The sequence below is a fragment of the Lutjanus erythropterus genome, chromosome 2 (genome assembly GCF_056507025.1).
Source record: "Lutjanus erythropterus isolate fLutEry1 chromosome 2, fLutEry1.hap2, whole genome shotgun sequence".
Lineage (NCBI taxonomy): Eukaryota > Metazoa > Chordata > Actinopteri > Lutjaniformes > Lutjanidae > Lutjanus > Lutjanus erythropterus.
In genome coordinates, this window is record NC_139318.1 from 43,211,312 (window position 1) to 43,230,585 (window position 19,274).

Sequence of the window (19,274 nt, forward strand, 5' to 3'; positions counted from 1 at the left end):
TGCACAAATGTGTTGATATTAGGGGTTTCGCATGAAAGTCATCAAGTCACACTGTGGATCATTGTAGACATCGTTGGACAGTCATGTTCAGTAAACAGAATTTAAGGTATTTAGCGAAGGAAAGACTCCCGCTATCTCTTCAAAAAAAGCAGCTGCAGTCAAGACAAGCTTGCTGGGGGTTTAGTCCAATCAGATTGCTGCTCTGCTTTGTTTTCGTTTTATTTATTTATCTTTTTTATTAAATTAATTGCAAGACAAAAGACATGATGACGATAAAGACAAAACAAAACAGTAAATACAGGACAGGACAGTTGGCCATGAAGCAGGAAAGCAAAACAATCATTTGTCATCTTGTGTTGTATCAGTTTCGTGCGTGTGTTTGTGTGTGTGTGCATGTGGGAATAAGTGTGTGAGGTACGGAGGGAAGAGAGAAATGGGGTGCGGGAAGAAAAGGCGAGGGTGGGGAGCAACAATGAATTAAATAGAATAAAATCATTTTTTATTAATGCCTGTGGGCTGGCAGGGCAGACATGCCAAGTCATGCTAGTGGTCTTTTTTTTTTTAATATTTGTTTGTTTGTTTTTTCTTTTGCCTTTTTCTTCTCCTTTCTTATCTTTTTGTTTGTTTGTTGTTGTTTTTTTCCCTTTTCTACCCATTTATTTATCATGTCTAATGCCTGTCCGTTTTGAGACGCCCTCAAAGCTCATTTGTGAACAGCGTCTTTTGACTGATAGCTGTTACTGACTAACGTCTCCTGTGACTGGGCAACTAGTCAAGTACTTTGTGGCAGTAGTGACATAGATGACTACCAAGATGGAGTAGGCATGACTGTGCGTTTTCTCAGCTGCAGCAGAGGAGGTGCCAAGGTGTTCAGTAACCTTATTACAAAAGGTAGAACGAGTGTGAGGAAAACATGTATAATATTTTTATTTACTTAATCTAATGTATTTAAGCCGTTATTCTGATAGAGTAATAAGTCATGTGTTATTCATTTAATCACTTCAAGGACAGACCTATTTATGACTGAGGCCAAACTGACAGTGATGCCAAAGCTGATTTGTAAGGCATCTCTCTGCCGCAATTTGAGGGTCACCTTCTCCTGATGAGAGCGTTTTTCGTGGGCTGAACAATTTTGAAAAAAACATTTGCTATATTAGGGGGAATGGTAATTTTTAATATCACAGTTATTACTTTAATTGAAGGATCTGGACAAATATGTTTTATTTCAGTATGTAGAATATGATGTGTAGGCCTGGACATTTCTTGCAGCACAACAGTATTTTGATATTTTGACACATTTTGCATTTAAAAAATACTGTGCATCGTGTGATTTGAATATTGCAGTAGGCAGGTGCAGCACAGAATGACTTTTTGTGTACAAGCTTTGATTTTATTTTATACTTTTTAAAGGCCTACAACAAGCCTGTACTTCACAAGAAAAGGAAATTCCAAAACAAGCATCAATCTCAGGGCAGCAAGTTGTTTTTCTTCCTTCATATTTCAATAATCAGTAGAGATTAATCTTGTGACCCCTCGGCGTGCTCCTGGCACTACAAATTAGGAACTTCTGAACCAGCAGCAAAAGTCAAATTATGATCTCAATCTCTCAGAATTAAAGAGTCTTCTTTCTCTGCATTCAGCCATCTGTAGAAATTTATAAAGAAGACAGAGGCACCAAATTCTTCAGACACAGTTGACCAGAATGTCTTAGCACTCTTAGCAGCCTGGTGAACACTGTGATCCACACAATGCAAACTTGTCAAACATCGTGCTCCAGAAGAGGGACCAAGTGTGCAAACATTCAGACAAAAGTCTTCAGGCGCAGGAGAAAATACAACTGGAGAACACAAAGGAGAAAAGACTGCACACTGTTAGGCAATGTTTTGGCCTACAAGATGTCCCTCAGGCCAAATGGCAGAGGAGAAAATCTCTGGTTTGCACACTTTGTACCTTTGTACAAAACATTTTGTTGCACCTAGTTCATCTATGAACAATTTCTTTCATTTTTTATTTTTTTATGACTTAACTGTACCACGGGGAAAATTCCACAGGCATGCAAACATCCACAAGCTTTGTCTGAAGCAGTAATCACTGCTAATCATTTAACCAGTAGAAAGCTTAACATGGTATTTTGTCCTGGTTTGACTGTTGCCATGCAGATTGGCAGGAAGGGCTATGATTCATGACCTTATAAGGTCATGAGGGTCCACGGTCACAATGACTGGAATGTGTCTCCTACCAGCTAAGCGATGACAGTTTAAACACACACCCCCTCAGACGTCAGCAACACCTGATGAAATGTGTTTGTGAGTGAGTGTGTGTGAGAAATACATGCACCTGAATGCTCTGGTGTTTTTCCATGAAAGTCTGGTTCTCACTGACTTACCTCATTTCTTTGAAACTGTTATGTGAGAATCATTGCTGCGTCAGGCCGTACAGATGAATAACACTGATCATGCCTGGTGCTTGACAGGTGTTTCAGCCTATTGCACTGAACCTTGGGCGCTGTCTCCACCTTCTTCCACCACTGCTTTATTTGGATTGCAAGTGAACCCAAATCTGATCTTCAAAGCCGACCTTAAGACAGTGGTTCCCAACTGCTTTTCCTTGGAGACCTCACACTTGTATCTTCGTCAGTGGAGGTTTGTTTTAACTCTCTCTTTGTTTCCAACCCAGTTTTAGCAACAAAAGCTCAGAGACCGTCCTCAGTCTCTACTGAGTGATGCATTTAGAGACTTCTGAGTCTAGGACCAATGATTGCAAGGCTCCTGGCTCAATAAAAATAATCTCCAACATATATCTATTTCAGAGGAAAAGGAAGCAGAGGGGCTTTTTGGAAGTGTTTTTTTTCTTTTTCTTTTGGGAAAAAAGTTTGATTTTGCAAATAGAGCAACAAAAGGTTAACCTCAAACAATAGTCCAGCTTGATGTCTGTGTAAAATACTCAGCAGTTTGCATCCTATAGTGGATTTTGGGGTTCAACAGCTATGTTTAGAACAAAGGCAACAACATATCCAGATAATACACATAATCGGAGGTTCTTATCACCAAGATGACCTTGTCTGTGGTGTCACAATGAAGATAGGATGACCAGTTAGTGCTCATGACAGTGAATGAGTGCTCTGGAGTACAAAAACCCTACTGTTCAGAACCATCATGTCATCTAGGAGCAAACTCAACATGAAGTTCATCCAGACTGTTCTCATTACCAGGTCATGCCCCTTGGTCTGTCACACAGACCATGGGTGCATGGATACAGCGTTGGAGGTGGGCCTCCGTTCATTCCAATCAGAGCTGCTCATTGGTGCATGAAGCCAACTTCAGTCTTCTGCATTATGCTTCCACGTTGTGTGGCCCATAGAGAAACCACAATAGAGACTTCCTTCATCCAATCTTCCGGTTTAGCTTATCTTGAATGGAGATGAAATGATTTAGTCATGCAGCTCCTCTCAACTTTCTAAATGTCATTGGGCCGAAAATCCCGATTTACATACATAAAAAAAAAATGTATCTGCAGTTTTAAAGACACTTTTTTGGGCATCACATGGCATGGTTTGGCCACTATGCCATATCGGATTCAAAGCCCAACACGCTTCCTGGGTTGCACAAATGCACAGTGTACCCCTCAGCATCTGTATGAGACACACCGGGAGAAAGTGGTGGTGTGGCTGGATGGGTCAAAAAAATATATGACTGTCACCCAGGAGAGTAGGGTTTGTATCCCATGTGACACTAAAAGTCAGCCTTACCGAAACCAAGTAGTTTTGGTGCCTAAACCTGAAAAAACTGTGATCATTGCACAAAATTAACCACCTGTTAAAAAGACTTAATGGCAGCATCTTATACAGCCACAAAGAGGTGCATCAGTATGAGAAGCTGAGAGATGTGACAAAGACGTCGGTATTTGAGGATTAGAACAGGTTGGCAATTTATCCATCTTTGTATCTATAGGAGAATGACCTGAGCACATTAAAAAGCTTTTATCTCACAGCAAGATGATGAGGGTTGATGTGTAAGAGAATGAGAGAAGAGGAGTGTGTGTGTGTGTGTGTTTGTGTGTGTGTGTGTGTGTGTGTGTGTGTGTGTGTGTGTGTGTGTGTGTTTGTGTGTGTGTGCGCGCGCGTGAGGGAAGGGTTGTGCCTGTGCACAGGTAAAAGTGTGTGTGTGTGTGTGTGAAAGAGGGTGGTAATGAACCTACTGAGGGCGGTATGATCAAGGCTGAAGAAATACACTACATTGCCAAAAGTATCAGGACATCTGCCTTTACACGCACATAAATTTTAATTACATCCCATTATCAATCTGTAGGACTTAATATGGAGTTGGCCAACCCTTTGCAGCTATGACAGCTTCAACTCTTCTGGGTAGGCTTTCCAAAAGGTTTAGGAGTGTGTTTATGGGAATTATTGACCATTCTTCCAAAAGTGCATATGTGAGGTCAGGCACTGACGTAGGACGAGAAGGCCTGGCCCGCAGTCTCCACGCTAATTCATCGCAAGGGTCTTCTATCGGGTTGAAGTCAGGACTCTGTGCAGGCCGGTCAAGTTCCTCCACACCAAACTCGCTCATCCATGTCATGTTGGAACAGGAAGGGGCCATCCCCAAACTGTTTGGAGTATGAAATTGTCCAAAATTTCTTGATATGCTGACGCATTAAGAGTTTCTTTCACTGGAACTAACCCCTGAAAAACAACCCCACACCATAATCTGCCCTCCTCCAAAAACTTTACACTTGGCGTGATGCAGTCAGGCAAGTACCGTTTTCCTGGCAACTGCCAAACCCAGACTCATCCATCGGATTGCCAGACAGAGAAGCGTGATTCATCACTCCAGAGAACGTCTCCACTGCTCCAGAGTCCAGTGGCGGCGTGCTTTACACCACTGTGGCCGACACTTTGCTTTGCACTTGGTGATGTAAGGCTGTGATGCAGCTACTCGGCCATGGAAACCCAATCCATGAAGCTCTCTACGCACTGTTCTTGAGATAATTTGAAGGCCACACTAAGTTTTGAGGTCTGTAGCTATTGACTCTGCAGAAAGTTGGCGACTTCTGCACACTGTGTGCCTCGGTATGCTCTGGCCCCACTCTGTGATCTTACTTGGCCTACCGCTTCGTGGCTGAGTTGCTGTTGTTCCCAGTCGTTTCCACGTTGTTATAATACCACAACTAACAGCTGACCATGGAATATTTAGTAACGAGGAAATTTCATGAATGGACTTATTGCACAGGTGGCAACCTATCACGGTACGTTTGTGAGCTACTGAGAGCAACCCATTCTTTCACAGAAGCAGTCTGCATGCCTAGGTGCTTGATTTTATATACCTGTGGCTGTGGTGATTGGAACACCTGAATTTAATGATTTGGAGGGGTGACCTGATACTTTTGTCAATATAGTATACATTAGCAGAGGGTGTGTGCCAGATAAGGTAATCATATACAGTACACAGTGTGTATGTGTGTGCATGTGTGTGTTAGTATCCTTAGAAATGTGCTGCTAATAACTACTGTTAAAGTCAGACACAAGTTAATGTGGTCGTGTGTGCATGCCGCAGTATGCATGTGTGATTTCTAATGACTAATATCTGACAAAAAAGTCAGATTTTATCTCCGCCTCTGCTTGCTTTTACTTTTTCCTTAGGATTTTTTTTTTTTTGATAGTAATACATTTATGTCTGTAAATAATTGCACTTTTATCTCAATGTAAAACTAATGAGCTCAGTTTTACTATAGTTGGCAGGTCAATCAGGAAGGTATTAATTTATCTGCCGTCAATTGAGTCATAAATAGATTAGGCCATAATGCAGCTGTTTTCGAGATAACTTGACCGACACACCATCCATTGGTTTGACCTTTGTGCTTCCTTGGCTGCTTGATATTTTGGGAATGCCAAATGTCTTGAGTTCTTGTTTGTATTTTTTGATTGAGCCACGAGATCCAATTTGCTGTGAAATCTGCAGGGATGCATTGTGGCTCAAAACAGGAAGAGTGCACTGATCAAACAGGGTCAAAGCTTGTAATCCTGTTTCACAGTTCTACATGGATTGTCCTTATCTTGCTATAACCTCTGATACATATTTGCTGTTATAAGGTCTTCCCCTTCAGAAAAACAGACCAGATGTTTGTCTGAAAGAGAGATTTAATAAGAAATCATGTTTTTAAATAAAATAATGTTCACCCCATTTACACATCTGCTTTATTAGTGGTAGTATTAATATTATAGTTACCTGACAAGGCAGCTGGATTCACAAGATTACTAGATCACGCAAAGTTATTCGTTTGTGTCTGCACCGAAAGTGGTGTAGACAATCAGCATCCTAGGATGGACTACTGGCAGCTGTGTTTGTGAAAGTGCTTACCCTTTACCAAACAGTTTCTACAGACGACTTCCCACATGGTTCTGTGTATCAAACCATCTGGTCCGTCAAGCTGGATCGAATACATGTAGGGCCTTGATGTGTATGTGTATGGTAAGTATTAGAAGAATTCTATGCTGTTGATTGGCAGTACTAGAAAGTATAGTGGACATGCTGGGGTTCATGGTTTGATGGTGTCCTGACCAGTGTCTTGAATTGGAGATGTGCAGCCACTGGTAGCTGGTGCAGGGTGCAGAGGAGCCCAGTAGTGTGGGAAAACCTGAGTAGGTTGAAGACCAGCTGGGCTGCTCCATACTGGATGAGCTGCAGATGTTGGATGGCACATACAGGCACACCAGCCAGGAGGGAGTTGCAGTAGCGGAGTGGCCTGTGTCCAGCTACAAGTTAAATCATCATGCTTAGCAGAAATGCAGCAATCTCTGGAAAATCATCAGCTAAAATTATTCCTCTCTGCACATGGACTTCAGCATACACCAAACAAAACTGAACCTTTGCAAAGCCACCTCAGCAAAGAGCAACTGTCCCATCATAGCTTAGCAACTGCAGGCCTGCCAAGCTTTGCTTTTGCCTCCATGTTGAAGCAGTCTGTCTATGAGTTACCCCATGACTTCCCTCATGGACAGACAGCAGTGTGTAGCTATTGGAAATGTTAAATCTGAATTTGGGCAAATTGCAAAAGGTGTCCCACAAGCCTCAATTCTCGGGCCTTTTCTGTTTACACTTTACATAGATTATATTACTTCATCTATAATAAAATATTCATATTTATGCAGATGATACAATTTTTTACTGTAATACGAATGATGCACTCCACTGTTCAATCCCTCCAAGATTTCCTCTCTTTACAAGTTACACTCAGTAACCATAAATTAGTTCTTAATGCAGAGAAAAATAAATTCAGGTTGTTCAACAGATCTGAAACTATAAACAATAATTACCTCATAATTTCTGCCAAGAATGGTACACATATTAAAAGACTGACAGCATACAAGTATTTTGGTATTTGGATAGATGAGAAGTTAACTTTTAAACATCATGTGTCCATGATTGTGACTACTCCAAGGAAGAAAACTGGGTTATGGGGAAATTTTATACATGTGTGCTGCAGCTGCAATTCTGAAGCCCTTGGACTCCACCTATGACTCCGCTGTAAAGTTTATTAGTTGAGATAATTACAATATCACTCTGTCCTGTACGCTAAGGCATGAAAGAGACTGGGTTTTATTTGTTTGCAAAGTTCTTATTGGTTGCTTACCTCCTTAAATCAATTTAGTGCTGCTTTTTTAGTGCAGGCTCTTATCGAACTCGGTCAAGTGATTGACTGAATTATGCTGCAGGTGCCAGATGTTTTGTACCAAGTTTGAAAAATTGTGCTCTTTGTGCACCTATAACAATATGCAGAACAATGTAAAGCTTTCCTCATTTTTATCGAGAAGGCAAATTAAATGTTTAAGTATGTCACAATTTACTTCCAGATGATGTTGTTTTAATTGATTCTTTATTTATTTACATTATTTCAATTTGAACTGTTTGCATATTATCCCCGCCACACATTGCTTGCATGTTTGGATGCATGATCTTCAGAACTGGAGCTTGTCTGCAGCTGATCTTGAATACTGCTGGACTTCTCAGCCTAATTGTTTTGTGTATATTCACAACTGTGCTCACGGACAGCAGGACAGGTGCTTCACCATCTGTTACCCATCAGGGATCTGCACTCTACTGAGTGCACTCTTCTAGTTAAGGTTTTTACATTATTCCTAAGGTTTCACTGTGGCTTTTATTGTTTGTACTTCTTATCATAAATAAGAAGTTTCGCAAAAATCTTGGGTTCCCCTCTAGGCACAACCCGCCCACCTGTATATTGTGGATGTTTTGTATTGTTCTTTAAGTGTTTCTCATCTGTGTACAGGTGCTGATCACAAATTTCCTCCATTGGAGAACAATAAATTATCTATTGATCTATGGTCATGATCTGTCTTGTATTACAGCTAAATAGTACACAAGACTTCCACTGTCTAATCTGAAAGTTCGAACTGACTGTTATAGGCCCTGTATTGCACTCTGGACTCACAGAGAATGACCTGTCAATCACAATGTAGCCCTGCCCTAAAGCATACACTGCTTTATAATCTATTTTGCTTTAAATGGCACAATAAATTAGTAAAAGAACATCATGCTGTATTGGTGAAAACTAGTGATTGAGACCATAAACTGATTAAGAAACTGGTTACTGAGGTCATATCATGTTCAAATAAGACTCAATACAATCTGACTTCTTTTTTGCAATCAGCAGAATCGCCCCCTGCTGGCCATCAGAAAGAATGCAGGTTTAAGGCACTTCTGCAATGGCTTCACTTGTCAGACCTGGAAGCTCCACCCACTTCTACTTCCTGCACTGTCTATGGTTTCATTATGAAAGTTATTAAATAATCATTGAACATATTCCTATATATTTACTTTATATGATTAGAGATAGATAAATAGGTAGATATACAGACACAGTTTTAGTGGTGAGTTTATAGAGCTTTGTGCATCTGGCTCCAGGGTCTGTACTCATGGCTCCACAACTAGACCTCACTGATGACACACTGAAGATAGAATCAAGACTTGTGAATCTCCCACCTGTGACACTGTCAACAAGAGAAGACATGCCAAGAAAATAACGTGTTAAACTGCCCCTGTGAACATATGGAAGCTTATTGTGTTAATATATATGTGATTATGTAACACTGAGCCGTTAGGCATATTGTATCTCTATATCACACATGTAAAAACACGCTTATACTGTACACTGATAATTTCATTATTAGAACATGAAGTACAGATCCTATGTCAACATGGGAGGTTCTGTTTGTTTTTAGCAGTGAGAACAGATTTGCTGTTTGCAAAATGAGTCATCCTCCAATTGTAAATGGTCACCATTGTGTCCATGAGGGTGAAACTTGTGTTTAAGGGAAATGTAATCAATGAGATTATTTAAGATGTATTCATGTATTACAAAGCAGTAACACACGGGAGACGACGTCTAACTCTGTCAAGAAATTCAGTGTAGCTCCAAATAGTTCATCAAATTTTTTGTAATGGTCTTTGTGGCTGTTTTAAGATCATTATCCCACTATGGATAAGAGAAGAGAGGAATGCGTGGGGGTACGTGTTGGCTTGATTAGCAGGTGCCTCATCCTGTCACATGGCTGTGGTGTTTGTCTGACCTCAGCTTCACCCAAGCTTCAGTAACTGAGTAGAAAAATGAGGATGTAGTTGGACTCTTTTGTTTGTTCTGACCCTGCAGTTCCAGGCCAAACTGTATCACTAATAGTGCTTCATCTGCTGGTGCACACATGCTGTCTACATGTGACAAACTGCAGGTTTTTTTATATTATGAATTATAATGTGTGTGTGGTCAAATGTTTATATTTTAAACTTGTAAAATGTGAGAACTGGAAGTTGCATCTCCAATACAGTATTGATCCATTATCCACATGGCTTCATTAGCCCCCAGTACTATTTCAGAAGTTGAGTGTTTTGTCCAACTGATTTTGCTGACTTACTCAGATTTTGATCATTTGGTAATTTTTCCTTGGTGTTTTGTGATTCCACCATGAATAAGTCAGCTACATAGTTAAATTGTTTCTTTTTTATCTGTTTTTAATGACCCAGAGTCTACACGGGGTCTTTTATTTTGAAAATTGACCAGATTCGGTCTGCTGTTCCTGTGTCCGACTTCCTGTCCAACTCGATCTGTTCAGTGCAGCTTGATGCGGCTCGCTTCAAAAATATATTCTCTTTTTTTCACGTGTTGTTAAAACAAAAATTGCACGAAAAAAGATTTCATGAAACTATCCTATCTTTTTGTGCTGAGCTGATTTAGAGAAGACTGCAGGATCCCAAAGATGTTTTGGCACCTTAAATGTCAACTGTTGATGACTTGCCTTTTGCAAACAAATGTGACACCCAGCTAAGCTCTGATATGCATACAGGTGAGCTTCAATAACAAAGTCAACAGTCAGAATGGGTTAAAACAAGCACTTTTACTACAGCAAGGGTCACTAACATCAGTCACCAAAGGTTAAAAAGTGGAATGTCAGCAGGCCAGTGCACTGGAAGTATAATTGGATAAAACAAAAATAAAAACAAATAAACCCTCTTTTTACCCTAAAAAAACACCGAAACTAATACCATTGCCACAGCAAACCTAAACTAATAGCACCACCAGCTGCAGCACTAGAACGAGATAAAACTTTAGATTAGCAATATACTCAAACTACTAAAAGTCAACAAACAAAATCCAAATAAGCAATACTTAGTCAAATTGGTTTCAACACCAGTCACATTTCCTGGGGGCTTAAGAGAAACAAACCTTTGATCTAAATTCCAAAGATCACATCAAAATCATGCTCGTGTTGATGACAGTTCACTTTCTGTGCAGTTTTCCTTCGATACATGTGAATATTCATATCTATTCTTCCATCAACACAATGCATATAATTGTGGCATAAACACAGTAGTGTTTACATGCCTTTGTGTTTGCAGTTGGTGTGGATGAGCCAAAGAGAAAAGGAAAAAAGAGTGCTGGTGGCTACAGATGTTAGTGATCAGAGCAGGGAAATTAAAGTTGTCCTGTGGCAGTAAATGCACAGTTTGTCCACGAATTAACACCGCAGAAGAAGTTCAACAAGTACGTTCCTGTGTCTTGACTCCCAGCTGCTGGGTAAAGTGAAGGGAGAGTCTGTGAAATTACAAACTGGAGCAGAGAGTGAGCTGCTCTCTTGCTCTGGAGCACACACAGTGCTCTGCCAAGGTTATAAAATGTGGATAAATATAGGTATTCAGTGCCTTTCTACTGGGCACCAACCTCGCGTTTACCCGTGTACTGTCGAAAAACTAGTTTTGGAGTCTAAACAACTTAAGGTCATGTTTACGCCTGTTAGACACACAGCTGCATTTACAAAATGAGAGCATTTCTGTTGTGTGACACGTGAAAAACTTGTCCAACATGCTTATGGTTGAGATGGTACAGCATGTAACACAGCAAAACACACGCACACAAAGAGACAATGCATCATAGTTGTGACCATGCCAGAAATTTAAATTAGTCATTTGATGTTTGTCGTGCACAGTGCCTAAGGTTCAATGAGTAACGACATTTTTTTAACTCGCTGTTCCACAGTAAATAAGCCGCAGAGCTTCTGGCCTTCCATGCGTGTTAATTCAAGTTATGATGTAGCATCAAAGGTCAAATATTATGTAATATGTATGTGTTTGAATGTGTGTGTGTGTGCATTTATTTTCAGTTTTGCTCAAAGCTCACAGTGCTCTGCTCCTCTGTCTCTAATTTTGCAATTCTCTTATCTGATTGTCCTCTTTATCCACTTGACAGATAGGACAAAAACATCCTCAAATACATTCACATTTTCCGTCTTCTGTTCCTCACATGATTGAAACAACAAGACTCCCATCGTTCTGATCAGCAGATCAGTTTTATTTCCCTATTTGACTTCTTGTTTTTTTATTTCAGCTCCCTGCTTTTGTTCTCTAGTTCTGTTAACTATCGTCTTTCTGTCTCCTGTGTGAAAATATTGACATGTTGGTGCAGAAGGTGGCTTTCTCTTGCTGGCTCTGTGTTGTGAGTTTGCCACTGTTCTTCAAGGTTATATTGTTTTTGTCTCTTGTAGGATTTTTGTCTGTGTTGAGCTGTGAAACAGTACCACCAATGATGCATGCTGGAAAAAAGAACTGAAAAACAGCCTTGAAAAAACTGTGGTATCTTGAGAATTTGACAGAAAGAATGTCGGCCCTATGAACAAGTGTTTCAGCCTGTCATTATCAGTAAAACTACTTTTGTAAGAAAACACAAAGAAAAAAGTGATACATAAATAACAGCACAAACACAAGGAAGTAAATGGTTAAAATGTTCTATGTTAACTGCTCAAAATGCATGAAAATATGTATCTAATAACCTTTTTTTAGAATTTAAATGTTGCAGTAAGAGACAATGATGCAGCAGTCTTTGTTATGTGTCTCTAACTCCACTTTTAATAGTTAAATGGATGCAAAGTGAGGCACAAAGGGGACGTATTTATTCTCTTAATTAACTATTGGTTAAATTAAACCAATCAGAGTGTTATCTCCCATTCTCTTTAAAAGCTAGGTGCGCCCACACCTGGCGCATTGTTATTAAAATGGCACATTTGGCAAATTGGAGAAGATAATGGTTTTTTTTTGTTTGTTTGTTTAGGAAAGAGATTAGCTCATGCGTGAACTCAGGGGATACTGGAACAACACAATTGCAAAGAAAAGCAGTGCAGCAGTGACTTTGAAGCAACATGGAGCACATCAAACAGGAGATTACACATAGCTGGCAGGATTAGCAAAATTGAAATCAGCATTTGTCTCTGCTGAGGGACAGGTATGTTGTCCTTGGCAGGTGTGTCTCCACCGTGTCCAAATCTGTGTCATCAACAACACCATATGACTGCATACAAGCATGTACCTCTGTGTTTGATAAGCAGCGCAAGATGGATGGATAACTTTAGACCATGTTTATGTTGGGCAACGGCACAATAGCGATGCGCCAACAATGCGCCCAACCACACCTCATTTTAAGACCAACACAGATGGGTGCAATACAATGTGGGAACTGGGCATGAAAGTTAGAACTGCATCTGTCAGATACTATATGACAGTTACGCTGTGCTTTGCGGTGAGTGTAACAGAGGGCCCATTATCTTGTTTAAGGTTGCGACACGCCAATATCCTACTGTCACCATTTAGGACAATACTCGTCTAACAGCATTTCTTAACTTTCACTTTCCTCACAAATGCACACAAAAACACAAACAAGACTCTGGTGGTTTCATTGTAGATCAAGCTTACTACCACTTAACATGTGATGTGTTATTATTTGTCTCCTAATAAAATATATACAGAGGGATTTGGAGCACATGTTAAACCTGGTTATATGAAACATTTATTATGTTCTAGCCAAAACAAACAGTTACTATATTGGGTAATCCAACCCAACCCTACACTGTCAAGGATACTGAAGTCGGAAGGAACTTTCAGAATCTTGTCTCTCCTACAGTAAATCCTTACAACACAAAACAAAAAATTACCACACTTCTAATTGTGCTGAAGGCAGCACATTAAGCCAACATTATTAAGCTAACTTTAAGCTGTGTATTTGCTGTTTTCACTGAAAATACTTCTGATGTAATAACTGCCAACATTTTTAAGTATCCTCCAAAATCTTATTCCAAACCTCAATCCAGCTACTGATCCTGATGTGCACAGGCTCCAGTGAATTTACCGTACCTCTGTTGCATGCGATGCAGATACCACATAGTAGTTCATGATTGGTTGGCAGAGAGATGTGCTGTCCTCTCAGGTGTGTTCTGGGTTTAACTTTTATTATGCTGGAAAGAGATTATTATTCCAAACACCTCTGAGACAGACAAAGCTCTAAATTGAGGTACTGTGGTAAATTATTCCATAATGCGCATTGATAAGACAAAGACACACAGCTATGCCAATGCTTGAACTCAGAAATGATATGAGAATAAATTAATTGCCATGTAAAGCAGTAATAAAATTCTACCATGGAAACTGTTACGTAACTCTACAAAGGCACCATTTTTGTACCATGAACAGTAACACAGTTGCAAAAGTAAATTTTCATTTTTTAAATAGATATATATTACGGATAGATAGCTAGATAGATTGTAGATAGAATAGATAGAAAAATTAAATACAAATTATTTTTTCGTAGTTACAATGCTTTCCATATACTGTGCATTCTTCAAAATGTAATGTTTAACACACTGGTGTGTGTTGCTCTGTATAACATGCACTGATTTAACCACCCAAAATCTATTTCTAGAATATGATGTACCATCTGTGGTCTTGAAAGGCGGCTCTGAAAACCTTCTGTGCAGCAGCTGCTGTCAGATTAGATTCCTTACAACACCAGTGGATTCTAATATTCACCTGGTTGTGCGCCAGAAAATATCTACATGTCAACCAAAGATTTTTGTAAAATCTACTTCCCCGCTGTCTCTGATTGGATGCTAGTGTGTCATGTTAAGTCTTTATACTTGATGTCTTGGAAGCTGAGCTTTATGTTCAGAACTAGAACATTGTATTCCCAAACTTGATGATCTTGTTTTGTGTTCAGCATTGTTCTATAGTTACACACTGTACTTTTTTTTCCTTTACTTTTTCCACAGTCAGCATCACACGCTTGTCAAACATTGAACATGTTGTGTGCAGTTTGCTGGTGTCATCTTACCAAAACCAAAGCTGACTGATGCTGCTGTGTGTTCCTTTGTATCGGTCTTTGTCCGCAATGATGTATGACATCACCAAGTCCTGTCTCCCCTCTCTGCCTGTGACAGAGGACAGTGTGAAGTGACCACATGCTTATCTTACAGTCGCACTGTAATATTTACATTACAGTGAGTAATCAGATTAGCTGCCAGACAGCTTCTGATCTGATGATTCCTAAAATAGGCTCAAAGCAAAGCGAAAACACAGCACGTACAAGCGTGTAAATGTCAGTGCGAGCTTAGCTGCGAGGTTCGAAAGGTTTGATTTCCACTGAGAGGAAACGCACACAGTCATAGTTATGTATAATTCAGTGTTGAGTTCAACAAGCTGGTGGCTAGTTTTAGTTCAGAGCAGCACTGCATGGCAACTGATAATGTAGATGAAAACACATTCCAACAACACCTGTCAGTGACCAGAGCCCAATTTGATTTATTCGCAAAAAAACCTAGAAGACAATGGTATAAGTCACGTTCATTGCTATTGAGGAAACTAGTTATGTTCCTCTAGTACCCAGCCAACCAAAACTCCTCCAGGGAGCGGCCTTGCTAATTTTCTGGTGGTGCTGCCCAGAATGTCATCATGGAGATTCTGGATCCAAAGCAAACAAATTACTTTCACTCAGCGATGAATGGTTTTATTGATTTTTGTTGAAAAAAAAAACAAAAAAAAACAAGGATGAACACAATTCAGATCTAAACTGTCACCGGTGTGATCCAGAACAGCAGAAATGGTAATTTATGAACAGGTGAGGTTCAGCAGTGAGAGGAAACGATTGTGCCGACCAGGAACAGCTTCTCCTAATGAAGGAGAGACCACAAAAAAATGACACATATCACGAGTTGAAAGATAATAAATATGCGCACATGAATGCCCAAGACTGGAAACATGAAACCATAAAGGAGCTGCAAAATCCATCCAATGATTATCTGAAAAGGTAGAAACTTAAAAATATTCTCATTTTATCTGGCCTCTATTCTTCATTCTTAAATAACAGATGTTCTCATTTTTGTTGTAAATTTTCAAGCATATGCAACCTTACAACAAAATGTCATTATAAATATGACTAAAGTAACATTTCCTTAATGTATACACTTATTTTTTCAATTCAGTTCAAAAATATTTGTGGTATTCAAATTAAAATACATATACACTTAAAGTATATAATAAAAAAAACTCTGAAAATGTATTTATTACACAGCAGAACACTGCTTGTCAAGAAATGCCTGCATGATGCGTTGAAATGAGTCCTGAGACGTCTTCTTTACTTTGAGGTGTTCCTCATGCTACTTCAGCTTCTTTGAGAAGATCAGGTCATCAGTTCTCCCTCTTGCCCCTTTCTCTTTCCCATAGGGGTGGTAGCAGTGGCAAGTAGAGGTGGTGGAGGTGGTGCAGTTCTCTGCCGTTGACTGTTCTGCTTTGGTGTTGTCCCTCTCCAAGGCCTCTGGTCGCTACACCTAATACAGGGAAATCTTCATCATGACACCCTCCAATTAGCACACCGATTTCATGATAAAACTGAAATTTTGTTGCACCTTTCCCTGTTGAATTATTTCAGTCTTTAACTTTTTCAAAGCTGTGTAACTACGTACTTTCTGGATACCCTTTCATGGTAAAGTCCTTCCTGAAACCGGTCACCCTCTGGACTATATTGTGCCAGAAAACCTTTCTTTGGCCTCTGGTTTGTTTTACCAGCTCACTCAGCTCAGCACCACTTTTAGGAAGGTCTGCATTGCTCCATGAAAGGTACTCATTCATCAGATTAGTTCGAAAGAGAGTTTGCGCTGTTGTGAAAGTCTGATGCTGTCTATGTTAACTTTCATCTGCCATGTTTCAGTGTAATATGTCAACCCAGCAAATCATGTTCTAAAATTTTCTGACTTGAGAAGTTGTTGTTGCAACTTGAGGGGCGTGAATTTTCTCAATTTGGAGCTCATGATTATTCCAAAAATACATGAAGGTTTTATAGTCTAGAAGTCGTCTATCATAACCCCCTCCCTGCATGGACTTTGATGCTTTTTACACTTTGTCGCCTGTTATAATTGCTACGGCCACTAGAGGCTGCTGCCTAACAATAAACGTACATATGGATCATGCGAGATGCTTGCACAGGCAACCTAAATGGTCTTTTTTCTGGTGAGGGAAAGCTGTCATTTCCTTTTTTTTCCGACCACAGAATTCATAAACAGCAAACACGAAAAGCTTAATTTAAATGGCAAAGTTTTATAAAGACATCCCCAATATCATGAATATACTTGGATAAATGTTTCTAAAATACATAATGTATTACATACATCCACAAATTTGACAGTTTGGCTTTTTCAGATTTGCAGTTGAAACTGTTGAAATGCCCAGAAATGTTTTTTTAAAATGCTCATTTGCCAGCTGGAGATGTACTTATGAACTCAAACAGTTACATGACCCATTCAGTGCCTTTGTTTGCCTTTTCATCAGATGAAATTCTTAAATCACTCAGAGACAGGCATATAATTTTAATATCCAGGCAAGCTGCGTATAATCTATTCTTGCAACGTTTTAAAAGTTTGAATATGATTAAATTGAATGTAAGCACGCATTGACTTTTCTCTTCATGTTTTGTAGCCCAGAACTTTTATTTCTTACACTTGATTCTGCATTTTAGATAGTGAGCCAAAGGTCGCTATAAAAAAAAAGCTCTTTCACCATATCAGTCACATGCTATCTGCGGGGGTCTGGTCGCTTTATATCAGGAGGTTTGGGCTATAAACAGCAGCTATGAAAAGGTGATGGTGAGAAGTCTCACAAGCTTTAAAAAAAGCTGACATAGTTCTGCACAGTTTGCACTTTCAGACATTTATGGCAATAGCAGTCAAATCAGGCAAAAGTCCAAAAATAAGGAGGAAAAAGTATTTAACTGACAATAAACAAAAACTGAGGACATAAAGTTTCTCAAAAAATGTTCCCAATTTATCACAGCTCCTCTGCTGTGACATTTGGTAGCCTATTTCATGCATTCCAATTAGTTTCCAATTAGTGCTGCAAACATCAGCATTTGCAGACTTAACACTCATTGGGACAGGATTAACATTCCAGTGGGAGGTGGGCAATTAAATGTATGAGGAAAATCATGTGACCCTTGTCGCACAGGGCTCAGTAGAGGATATGCTGCTCTTTGTGCAAAAAAAAAAAAAAATCTAAGACACTTTAAATCATGGGTTCTCTGTCAGGATTCTATAAGTACAATGGCTCAGTTTTCCCAAATTGCATTTGCGTGTGTTGTAATATACAACATGAAATAGGCTGAAAAAATTAACTTGTTCCAATGTCTCATTGTTTTACAGGGTAACTATTAGATGTCAGAAATTCAGCAAAATATTTATTGTGACATTTTGAAATTATAAAATAAGTAAAAGTTGTTTTGAAATCCCAGGTCAGTGTCGTCTGAGGTTTTGTTTTTCTGAGTGCGTGTGAATGTCGGTATGTCTTTCCGTGACTGCAGCAGTGAAGGCAGCTTTGCTCTGAGCAATGCTCAGAGCAATGTGTGGGTGGAAAGAAATTCTGCGCTGGAACTGAACCCCCAAGACTCAACGGCATTCCCGGCTAGATTTGTCTCCAGGCACCACACAGAGAGCATGACAAGCATCCAGCACACGGTGACACACAGTGGAGAGTGACAGGTGGGATGAAGGGGGGCAGATTTATGATCAGTGACCCGCCCACCCCCACTACCACGCACCCCCTCCTGCACGACCTGTCACCAATTTGCAGCATATCTCTGATGGTTAGATTGAGCTTTCAGCATCCATGTTGAAATCAAATACCCTTGTTCTTTACAAAACGGACATCAGAACAAATCATAGACCTTTTCATAATATTTAGGCCTTTGTGTTGTGACTGTAAACGTTTCCTCTTACTCAAGAACTACAAATATGTCAACCGTCTGTTTCTGTAGAACAGTTTTAAGAAATTTGTTGAAAATTGTTTCACTTGGTTTCACTTTTATATTTTTAAAGGCACAATTTTTAAACTTGAACTTGCTGATATTTCTAATACTCATGAATGTAATTTGAGTGAGTCCTGTTTTGATGTCACTCTCCTGTAGTGCGTCTTGTATCACAGTGAAACCATCACTTTTGTTTGGGTCTGCCTGTCTTCCATTTCGACCATGTTCTCCGTCTTTCCTGCATAACAGACCTGTTGACAGCCTCGACACGACTGTGAAAACAATGCGAGCCTTGCTTTCGTTTTCTTATGAGTTTCATAATGACTTCTAATCCCCAGCAATGAGCCTGCAACCTTCCCTGGAACTTTACCCCCCCATAACACTTGTTTCCTTGCGGTAATATTCACTCCCTTCTTTCAACACATCCATCCAACCACGCCCGACTGATGCAGATAAAAACCTCCCTACTTCCCTCTTTCCTCCCCTCTTTCCTTTCCTTCCTGTCTCCTTTCTCCTCTTCTGGCTCCCCAACTCCCTCCACCCTTTCTGCCTTCCTAACCTTTTGTTTTATATATCTAATGCCATCACCCCTTTCTGCCCTTTTACTTTCATGATCCTCTCCCCTCCCCTCCTCCTCCTTTCATCTTCACTCCTTC